This window comes from Schistocerca gregaria, chromosome 4, assembly GCF_023897955.1.
Source record: "Schistocerca gregaria isolate iqSchGreg1 chromosome 4, iqSchGreg1.2, whole genome shotgun sequence".
Lineage (NCBI taxonomy): Eukaryota > Metazoa > Arthropoda > Insecta > Orthoptera > Acrididae > Schistocerca > Schistocerca gregaria.
In genome coordinates this window covers 595,942,089-595,954,308 of record NC_064923.1, presented here as the reverse complement: position 1 = coordinate 595,954,308, position 12,220 = coordinate 595,942,089, and the positions used below count along the sequence as shown (strand labels likewise).

Here is a 12,220-nt window from a genome sequence, read left to right as displayed (position 1 = left end):
TACTCAGGGAATGAGCTTAATGGAACAGATGCATTGCGTTCTACGCGAAGCCCTAGCGGAGATAGTTTACCATTGCCTTCCTCAGACTTGTTATGAGGCGTCAGGTGTGTACCTGTATTGTGGTGACCCTGATAACTGCTTGTACAGATGAGGGGAAGGGAGAGGGTGAAGCGCGGTGCCGGCACGTAGCCTGCTTCCCTCGAATAGCACAATGGGACTGTCCAGCTTAACTTCCCCATCCGGTGGACGCATCACCGTCAACAGTGTCACATGCCTTTATACCGAGCGAGGTGGTGCGGTTCAAACCCGCTCCGGACATCCTGATTTAGGTTGTTTGTGATTTCCCTAAATCGCTTCAGGCCGGGATGGTTGCTTTGAAAGGGCATGGTCGCCAGCCATCCTTCCCCACTCCTATGGAACCGATGATCTCTCTGTTTGGTCCCATCCCCCGATTCAGTTAACGTACATGCCTTCACTTCGCGAGACACTGCAGTCAGATTTGAAAATTAATCCAGCAAAGACTTGCGGTCAGGAACTTCACGCCACCACTTCTCCACTTGCCTGCCAAAGACTGACAGTGAAAATTTTCCACCAATAGGATTCGAAACGGCGTACCTCAGAATCAATCGCCGCCACAGAAGCAGCCGTTAGCGATCCCGTCTGCGGAGACAGAGTACTACCTGTAACAATGCCTTGATAGTATTTGTAAATTTCTTTTTAGGGTACTATACAGTGTGAACATTCAGTGGTTTGAGTGGAGTCTCGTAGGAGTAGCGCACGTGTTCTGTTCAAGTTGATGATTAAAAACAGATGGCAGTAATTGCTTCCATGTTGCTGTTCCGGCATCTTTGAACGTCGTTAGTAACAGTATTGGATTGCAGCTACGGGCAGAGTAGCGGGTGTTAATTCGGTGGATAACAGAACGAACCCTACAAAATAATTGCTTAGAACGCAAGAAGTTATGTTTGAATGTACTCCTCAGCTGCAACACTCTGCGCCTATAGCATTTTTTAAAGTGCAAAGTATAAAAGAAAGCAAAACTACTATATTCGGCATGTGTGCCACATGCCAAGTAATGAAGAACTCTTACAACCGCGATGGTGTTTGTGAACAAGGATTTTCAGTATAAAACCTCTGGTGATTCAGGCTTTTACAGTGAAGAAGCGTTTAGTTATTCCTCACATCTTGAAATGTCGGTTGTCATCTGAAAACACAATTTGACAGTGATCTGTGCTCTACACAAGCAGGATTGGTTAATGGGAAACGGCCAATTTTAATAACTAATGAGGCTGACAGTTACTTGAAAACAAAGAAAAAATAATTAATATTTCTTCGACCTGATAATTAAGATTGTATGACTACGCCTCGTAGACGGATTTCTTGTTTCCAGTTATCCGAAGGGCGTTCAACACTGTACCACATCATCACCAACTAACCAACATGCAACCAGTCATAGTATATTTATAGTAATGAATGTTTGACAAACAGAACGGAATACAATGGGTGACGAATTTTAATAGAAATCGAACTGGCAATTGGTGCGCCTGGAGCCTGTAATGATCTCAGAATACATAAAGGATTTACGGGATGGGATCAGCTACATTATTAGGTTGACCGCTGATGATGATGATGATGATGATGATGATGATCTTCGTAGGGAGGTTTCGAAGTTTGACAGTCGTATAAAACGCAAGAAATATCGGGAAAATTTGTAATAGGTGTAATGAGTCACAGCTCTCATCAAATTTCCAGAAATGCTTCATAATGTCTACAGCAAAGAGAAAGAAAGCTGTAGTATTCGACTACAAGATTAGTGACGTACATGCGGAAGACAACACATTGTTTAAGTATTAGTGTTGTCTTGAGAAGCAATATGAGATAGAATGAACACACACAAACTGTAATTAGTAATGTGTGACTTAGACTTGCTGGAATATTTCTGGGAAAATCTAACGCATTTGTAAATGAAATTGCATGGGCGTATACGGCGTTAGCGCGACTAGTTGTCCAGCTTTTGGAGGTCTTACAAGGTACATATGACAATAGGCGTTGAGCGAATACAAATACGTTCTGTTAGGATTTTAACAGGTCAGTGTAGCCCATACGACAGCGTAACAGCAATATTCATGAACATGAATGGAAATCTTCGGAAGAAAGTCGACGCAGCTCTCACGAGACGGTGTTGGGCAAATTTAGAGAACCTGTGCGACTGTTGCACTATCCTTCACGTATACCTCGCGTGAGAATGACGTAAGAGAGATGAGGTTGCGTACAGAAGCATGCAGAAAACCATGTTTCCCTCGGTCAGTACGAGAACGGAATAGAGGGGAAAAGAGCTGATTTTGGTACGGAGAACTCGCCGTGCACTGTGTAATGGTTTTTACACTATACGTAGGGTGCCATTTATCTTGAACACTTCAGATAACTTTCTGACAAGAAACAAAATGTTTAGCTACAAGGCGGACATTAAAGAACATGACTGTCTTTCTCGTAACTTTCGTCGTTACGAAGATTCGTACAGCAGTACGTCATTTTCAAACAACGCTCTGTATATTTTATTCAGTAACGCACTTCTACTTCTCCAGAGTTGTTCAAAAACGTATCACAACGTACCATTCACGAAAACATGGAGTTTTTAAAAACGCAACACAAAATTAACTTTGACTCTCCTATATTAGTTTTCGGTGTAGGTACAATCATATCATAACTGGACCAGTTCCTGGGGACGACAGTAAGCAAGGAAAAATACACACCGGTACTTTGTCAAACGTAGGCCAGTGTAGACCAATGTAAGTAAGCGTAGACTACGGCAATTTCCCCAGCACCTTCGGTGAGTTGTGATCGTAAGCACGTTACTTGTGTTGCATACATTACTTAATTTCAAACACTTCGTTTGCGTATGCGACCAGTGCCTTAGGAGATACCGTTAGAAACTGGAAGCGGTGGACCGTATCGAAACTGAGTGAGGATATAAAGGATGAATCAAGTAAAACTAGACGCGCGGAGTGGCAGCGCGGTTTGAGGCGCCATGTCACGGATTGCGCGGCGTCCTTAGATCGTGTGTGTGTGTGTGTGTGTGTGTGTGTGTGTGTGTGTTGTTCTTAGTATACGTTAATGTAAAGTAGCGTGTACGTCTAGGGACCGATGACCTCAGCAGTTTGGTCCCTTAGGAATTCACGCACATTTGAACTTTTGAACTAAAACTTACACCACAAGTATATCGGAAATGGAAATTGCTATGGATGTGCGGTTTTCATCGAATGGATAGGTAATCAGGGCTCGTATTGTTAGCCAATATACAGACCGTAATAATACATAGTTCGTGTATTTTTTTGTGCAAACATGCACTTTTTTAAGTGGAACAATCGCTAGTGATGATAACAGGCTAAAAATAGGGTAAGTTGGAATATCAGTGGTGTTTGTTGCAGGCCTCTAGTGCGAGATATCGCATTTTCATAAGTTTCCACTCCGATATTTCAACGATACCTGTGGTAGCACGCACTAAAGAACGAGTGCACACGCTATTTATGTGGATTCTGACCAACAGCGAGAAAACTGACCACCTCAGGTTCTGTTCAAAATGACCTGTGATAGATTTTTGAACAAGAATATTACCGAATAAAAAATGTGGGGTTCTGTTAACAAAACATACTTCTGTTCGTATCCTCGTAATGAAAAAGTTACAAAAGAGGCAACCACGCTGATAAATGTCATTCTGGTAGCTGAACAAAGTTTCCTTTTGATACACTACTTCTACCTTGCCCCTTGATAAAAAGTTACTTGCTGTGGTCAAGATAAATGGGACACCCCGTAAATATAGAGGCATCCAGCGTTTACAAGTTGAAAAGGCGTGCGCTGTTTAGAGAGCCTCGGAGAATGCGCCCTCTCAGTTGTTTTGAGACGGCGGTCTACGACCTGGGCGTGTCAATAGGAAGAAGGCGAGGCGAGGCGTGGCGTGCCTGTGCTCTGCATACAGCAGCAGAAGCGGCACGGCGAGTCGACAGCTGAACACACGCTCGGACCCAGCCAGCCAGGCCTCTGCAGTCTGTGTGGCGGACAGCACTCTCAAAGGAAGGATCTCACGTGTGAGTCACCGATTTCGATCAAGTTTTGCAAGGATGTTCTATACTGAAAATCAAGAGACGCGTACTTCAATTTTTCAGTAGACACTCCAAAGTTTTGAAAAAATCTGTCAAATTTGATGATGGAAAATAGTATTTTCGATGCCAAACGTCGGAAGGTAGTCTAAAAACAAATATTAAAATAACATGTCCGACGTTAATAATATTAGAGTTATTGAAATATTTGTGTTTCCCTGCCGTAGATTCAGCACCACTCATTTAGTGTGCCTAGCAGAGGAATGGCGGTGGTCAAGCGGTCAAGGCATTAACATGCCAAATTTCTGATCCGTGCTGGATTCTTAGTTGTGGCTTTTTTTCATTCGTTATTTCTTCAGCGTATCTGATAATGGCAATACCTTTCTTTCCTTTTTATGAAGTAAAACAACGGGACGTACAATCAACAATAAAATAAGTGTACATAATATACCTACGGTTGTTTAAATCGTGATACATGACGCACTACGTAGGGCTTTCATAGATGACGATGATGCCCAACCGACCTGCACCGGGAAAGTGGTGCCACCAAAATGTACCTCTCTTTATCCACCATGTGAAGTTTACTTTTTCCGACAGTTAGGGAATTTCATTGCTCGACTTCAAAACCGCGCGACAGCACAGCAGACCAGAGAGTTAGAAGGTAGGGCTGATGTCATAAGAATTCATGCGTAGGTTCATAACCAGCAGTTCGTGTTGTCTTTCCAGATACGCCTTTATAGCTTCATACGCATCCTAATTGATGTCTGATAGGTCAGTTTTTAGTACCGAAAAACATGAAAATGCAGCGCATGGTGCGAGAAATATTTATATTTAACTTGTTTCAATGACGAGTTCCCCCCCCCCCCCCCCCCCACTAATTGCGAGGACAATCAGTTACGATTACTCAAAATAACTGTTGGTACAGTATAATACTTATTTCATTATTAATCACACCTCCTAAAGTTTCACTTAAAATCGAGGCAAAGAAAAGTATTCTCATTATCAGGATAGTATCGAACACGCCGACAAAAATATCGACTGAAAAAAGTCGCTACCAAGAATCGAACACGAACCTGTGGTTTGGTAGTCTGCCGGCTTTAGTGGTCGAGATATTCTAGAGGCTACAGTCTGGAACCGCGCGACCGCTATGATCGCAGGTTCGAATCCTGCCTCGGGCATGGATGTATGTGATGTCCGTCGGTTAGTTAGGTTTAAGTAGTTCTAAGTTCTAGGGGACTGATGACCTCAGGAGTTGTGCTCAGAGCCATTTGAACATTTTTTGGTAGTCTAATAATGCCCTGACTGCTCGACAGCAGACTTCGATCTGCCAAACATATTCAGTGGAGGGTATCCAAGCTCAAACAAGCAAACATAAAACCGTCAATAATTTAAACTTTATTATCATTGAACCCCATATTACATTAAAAAAGTTTGTTTAAAAACAGTATTTTGATGTATAACATTGAAAATACGATTTTCTGTCATCGACATCGACGTTTTCAAAAACTAGCAAGAAGCCGAAACAATTGTTTTTCTATTTTCAATATAGAACGCCCTTGCCAGAACGTGATCTAAATTGGTGACACACTTGTCAGACCCTCCCCTTGGCAGCTTCGCGCTAAGGCATCCGTCCCGTTACGCTGCGAATTGCTTTTCCGTAATTTCTATGACACTGGAGTGATATCAGCGGACATTCTCACCTCCAAACCCATCTAGTATCTCGGAAGTAATGTGATACCAGTTGCAGACACTTGAAGTTTATTATTATTACTAGCTGACAAACCTTGCACTGCCTGCGTGTTCATTTTGCCACCAATTTTCTATTAGAAACGGAAAAAAGAACTGTGGTTGTTCATTTATTTAATAGTATGGCTGGGGCCCCCGTCGGGCAGGCCGTTCGCCGGGTGTTGGTCTTTCAATTTGACGCCACTTCGGCGACCTGCAGTCGATGAGGATGTTAGGACATTAAATTTCCAAAAAAAGATCCTGTTCATCTTTTCTGTAGGACTAATAGTTCGCGTACAGCAGGCGTGAGAATTTGAAAATCTGTTGCCTGTTGTTTGAAGGCTTTGTTGGTTGCATAAAACACAGAAGTAAATGCAAATGAATCCCTCTGTATAAGTTTATAGTCTTCTTCACATTACAGAGAACTTATCATCAAATCCATCCATTTAGTTCGGAGGTTTCCGAACGACTTACATTCAAAATCTGTTAGGTATTGTCGAGTCACTGTGTTTCAAATGAGGTATACTACATAGAACAGTGTCGTGCAGTGGCGCTCTGCTGCTTGCAGCTCCGCTCGGTTCGCTCTGCCGTTAAGTCTTTACTGGTGGTGCGGTGTGCTTCCATTCCACTGACTATCGTTTTGTCTAACGGGTTCATTAGACGAACCAAGTCTCATCACCGCTCACTATCTTACTTAGAAAAACGTCGCCATCTTTCTCGTAACGTTTCATAAAGTCAAAAATACTGCCCAGAAGCTGTTTATTGTGTTTCTCTGTAAGAGTTTTCGGCTCTCAACGATTACAGAGTTTTCGAAAACTCAGTTTTCAAAAAATGGCTATGAGCACTATGGGACTCAACTGGTGTGGTCATTAGTCCCCTAGAACTTAGAACTACTTAAATCTAACTAACCTAAGGACATCACACACATCCATGCCCGAGGCAGGATTCGAACCTGCGACCGTAGCAGTCACACGGTTCCGGACTGCGCGCCTAGAACCGCGAGACCACCGCGGCCGGCACTCAGTTTTCGGAAGCAGTTTCATGGATAAGCGTTTTTGAAATTTTTGAAAATTTCTTAGTGTGACAGGGTAATGTAAAGTTACCCTTTTTCATTGAATGTTTTCCAACTACACTAGCCAGTTATTATTTACTAACTATGGGCGCCCTCTTCGTTCATCGTGCACTTGATCAGTGAACTGCGAGACCCATCTCCTTACCGATGTGTCATTTATCTCACTTTGTCCGATGTGTCGATAAATGTCAAGTGGTGTAGTACATAATTCTGTAGGTTTTCGTGGCCGTTGTCACTGAAGTTAAAATCTTCTGGGTTATTAGGCCGCGTCATATATCTACTAAAATATTCGACGTTTCGACCTCTCTGCTGGGATCTTCCTCAGGATCTTATGGTGTCCACTACTGCTGTCAGAGACGAGTGTCGCGTCCTCTTATAAAGCGGAGTTTTCTCGCTTTCGTGCTGGAGATGTGATAGTATTGGTTAAAATTCATATGGCCTACGATTGGTGAGCCATAGTCCTAGGCTAATATTCCCGCTCTGATGCAGAAGGGGCGTTGTTGCTAAGTCTCCTGTGGATATCATTGGCGGTCCATCGTCATTCTTCTGCATCAGGCCGGGAATATTAGCCTAGGACTATGGCCCACCAATGGTAGCCATATGATTTTTAACCAATACTATCACTTCTCCAGCACGAACGCGACAAAACTCCCCTTTATAAGAGGACGCGACACTCGTCTCTCGCAGAGTTCTGGCAGTAGTGGACATCATAAGATCCTGAGGAAGATCGCGTCAGAGGGGTCGAAACGTCGATCATTTTAGTAGAAATTTGACGCGGCCTAATAACCCAGAAAATTTTAACTTCAACTGGTATAGTGTTCTACGCATTTAGAAAAAGAGTTACAGATCTAATACCACAAGCGGCGGAATGTGCAGTTAATTTTGCCATCCTAAACAAGCAGTATACACCATTAACGACACAAAGTGACTCAAACCGACTATCGCGCATTCGCCGAACTGAAATTGTAGCAGTGCCGTGGAAATAAGTACAAACGGAACTTACTTTCTTGACGTACCTCGTATTATTAGTGTAAATCTTTTAGCCTTAAGCATAAATTTGCCAACGGCCTCTCCACAATGGTAACATCTGTCCCCGTCAGATCATGGAGATCCAGCGCTGTCGGGCATGGCTAGGAGTTGGATGGGTGACCGTCCGGGCTGCCGCGCACTATTGGCAAGCGGGGTGCGCTCAGGTCTCGTGAGGCAAACTGAGGAGCTACTTGACTGACGAGTAGTGGCTGCCGTCACGGGGAGAGTGCTGTGCTGACCACACCCCCTCCATATCCGCATCCAGTGACGCCTATAGACAGAGGATGACACGGCGGTCGGCAAGTACTGTTGTACCTTCCGAGGCCTGTTCGGACGGAGTTTCGTTCAGCAGTTTAAGCATAAATTTGCATATACACATCCACAAAAATTATAGAAATAAGTGTGTGTGTGTGTGTTCCACATCTCCTCCTAAAAAACAACCCACCTTACGATGGGGTGGGGGTGAAAAAGTAGTGTAACTTATGACGCTAGAATAACCGTAATTTAGTCATCAAGTACTTGAGAATGAGATTACTTAGAGACTGCAACAAACCTTACACGTAATTTCAAACCTTTACGAAACGTTTTCTCCCTGACGACCCCACAAAATGATTAAAGGAAAAAGTTTACCGCTTACTACATTTTCGCTTTTCTAAAATAAGTAAAACCACCACATGAAACATGTCGTATTAATTTATTACTTCCTTACTAGTAACTGTACGCGTGACATATTTTACTGACAGTATCCACATATACCATAGTCTACCAGAAAATTTGCGTCACTTTATGACACTAAGTTCAGGAGATATGTAGTCATAAACATTGAATGCTTCAAAAACTGCCGCATATGCATAACTTTCAAGTTTATTGCAAATAGAATTAGGGGCACAGAAGTAATAATTTTTCCAGACAATATCCACATATGCCGCTAAATTCATCTACAAAAATCATGGTACCACATATAATGCAGGAAGTATGAAGTCATAAACACTGAGATAAATGGAAAAATTGCCGCATTATGTGTGACGTTTAAATTTTTTTCTTCTTTGCTACTAATTCCGTGAGCAACACACTTCGCAGGCAGAAGGAATATATATCACTGGATGTACTTGCTACATTATATCTTTGTATAGCGCACACACTCATGTTCATAAATTAAAGATAATTGCAGAATTTGGTGCCACACAACGTAACACGATACAAAACTGGCGCTAATAGCATAGGCACATAGGGAACACACACGACACAGATCTGCAAGTCCCCAGTATTGGTGATAAGTTGAGAAAACCGTCCCGAAACACATTTGCTACAAAACGCCACTGTTGTGTGCGCATGTAATCCGACATCAATTTGGGATATGATCACCATGCACACGTACACAGGCCGCGCAACGGGTTGACATACTCTGGATCAGGAGGTTCAACAGCTGCTGGGGTATAGCCTCCCATTCTTGGACCAATCACTGTCGGAGCTCCTGAAGTGTCGTAGGGGTTTGAAGATGTGCAGCGATACGTCGACCGAGAGCATCCCAGACGTGCTCGATGTGGTTTAGGTCTGGAGAACAGGCAGGCCACGCATTCACCTGGTATCTTCTCTTTCAAGGTACTCCTCCACAATGGCAGCTCGATGGGACCGTGCGTTATCATCCATCAGGAGGAAGGCGGGACACACTGCACCCCTGAAAAGGCGGACATATTGGTGCAAAATGACGTCCCGATACACCTGATGTGTTCCTCTGGCGCATGTACACCCCCGCATGTCTTTGACAATCATAATCCCCCCCACACCATCAAACCACGACCTCCATACATATCCCTTTCAAGGACATTAAGGGGTTCCTGGTTCACGCCAGTTGAAAACATGGCGAGAATGACTGTTCAGACTCTACCTGGACTCGTCCGTGAACATAACCTGGTACCACTGTTCCAATGACCACGTACTGTATTCTCGATACCAGGCTTTACGGGCTCTCCTGTGGTGAGGGGTCAGTGGAATGCCCCTTGCAGGTCTCCGGGTGAATAAATCATGTCTGTTTAGTCGTCTGTAGACTGTGTGTCTGGAGACAACTGTTCCAGTGGCTGAGGTAAGGTCCCGAGCAAGGTTACCTGCAGTACTCCGGCACTGATGGTAAGATATCGGTGTTCTTGTGGTGTTGTACACTGTGTACGTCTCGTACTGTAGCACCTGGACACATTTCCTGTCTGCTGGAATCATTGCCATAATCTTGAGATCGCACTTTGTGGCACACGGAGGACCCGTGCTACGACCTGCTGTGTTTGACCAGCCTCCAGTCGCCCTCGTATTCTACCCCTCATAACGTCATCAATATGTGTTCTTCGAGCCATTTTCAACACACAGTCACCATTAGCACGTCTGAAAATGTCTGCACACATACTCGCTGCACTATACTCTGACATGCACCAACACACCTCTGCGTATGTGGACTTCTGCCAGCGCCACCGTGCGACGACCCCAGGTCAAATGCACCACATGGTCATACCCCGAGGTGATTTAAAGCCGGAAACCACCAACTAGAACGTTATGTCACCATGTATCAGCATTATCCTTAATTTATGAGCATGAGTGTAGTTCAGGAGATAAGACTTCATAAACATTGAGCTGAGTGAAAATGATACTGCAGAGTGAAATTCGTTAGACGTACAGGTGAAGTACGTTAAATTTGCGTGAAACGTATTTGACATGTGCATATGCGAGCAAAACAAGGGTAGAAAACTTCATTAAATCTGGAAGAAATGTTGTAGGGGTAAGATCCACCAGCAGCCTATTGGGCTAAGTGTGATAACGTTGATGGAGAAGAGAAGGGAAGACGAGGACATGGACAGACAGAGAGAGAGAGGGAGGAGGTAGTGGGGACTTTGTAGGAGAAGGAGATGGACCTAGATAGGAAGGAATGGACAGTTAGAGCGGAGAGAAGGAAATTGACAGGGAAAGGAAAGAGAAGGAGATGGGCGAAGACAGTGGGAGGAACAGATACGAAGAGAGATGGGAGGCGTGGAGAGGAAAGGAGGGAATGGACACCATAATCGAGAGCAGAAGGTTGACAGAGTGGGAAGAGGGTGGAGGACGTGGACAAAAGGGGGAAGGACGATGAAGAACAGAGAGAGGAAGAAGGAGAATATTGACTAACAGAAGACTGGGATAGATACAGGCGCAGCCAACGACGAGCACTCAGCTGGTTGTATGTTTCTGCCGTCGGTGGTTGTAGGAGCGGATACACTGCCCGCCTGAAGGAGGAATGCCTCCTGGCCCACAGGCACCCGCTTCCTCCAAAAAAAATGCTCTAACAACGTTACATGGCTTTCATAAAACGGCTTTCTGTCCTTGTCTAACAACACCCCGGTAGATTAAAACTGTGTGCCGGACCGGACCGAGACTCGAACTCGGGACCTTTGCCTTTCGCGGGCAAGTGCTCTACCAACTGAGCTACCCAAGCACGACTCACGCCCCGTCCTCACAGCCTTACTTCTGCCAGTACCTCGTCTCCTACCTTCCAAACTTTACAGAAGCTCTCCTGCGAGCCTTGCAGAACTAGCACCCCTGAAAGAAAGGATATTGCGGAGACATGGCTTAACCACAGCCTGGGGGATGTTTCCAGAATGAGATTTTCACTCTGCAATAGAGTGTGCGCTGATATGAAACTTCCTGGCAGATTTAAACTGTGTGCCGGACCGAGACTCGAACTTGGGACCTTTGCCTTTCCACCAGTTGGTAGAGCACTTGCCCGCGAAAGGCAAAGGTCCCGAGTTCGAGTCTCGGTCCGGCACACAGTTTTAATCTGCCAGAAAGGTTCATTGCAGCACACACTCCACTGCAGAGTGAAAATCTCATTCTGAGCACCCCGGTAGCGTCAAAAGCTGCAAAGTTTTTATTTAAGTTCGCTGAAACTACTGCTGCCGTAAAACTCATTGTTGCAGTGCAGGTTGAACCACCTTACACAACGCAAAAGCACTGATACAAAAAGGATATTTTAATACATACCAACACCTTCATCCAAATGCCCAAATAATTTCTGCTCTCTGCTGTTTAGTTGCGAAGTTCCGTAGGTGAAGAGGATAGAATGATTGACTATTATAAGAGCGCTAGCCAGAGCTAATAGATACCATGAAAACATACGGTATAAATTAATGAGCAAGAAACAGCGCAGGAAGATAGATGGGATAACCAAGCAGAATGTTACTCTAGGTGCTGTTCATATATATTCTTTATTTAAATCCACAACTGGAGCGGCTTTTCGTTAATTGATGATATAGATACGAAACAAAAGCGCTCTCTATAA

The 12,220-nt window shown here is 44.2% G+C and overlaps 1 protein-coding gene across 2 annotated transcripts in view; it reads left to right on the top strand.

The window, feature by feature from the left end:
• Positions 1-12,220, top strand: part of LOC126266778 (hexosaminidase D-like) — a 903,571-nt gene that overhangs the window by 572,573 nt on the left and 318,778 nt on the right. The window contains exon 1 of one of the 2 annotated variants that reach the window (XM_049971316.1): positions 3,927-4,085. The exons of the other annotated variant lie outside the window; for it this stretch is intronic. The gene's annotated coding sequence lies outside the window, so the exon portion shown is untranslated. Of the gene's footprint in view, positions 1-3,926; positions 4,086-12,220 lie in introns of those variants that run through there. 2 annotated transcript variants of the gene reach the window in all.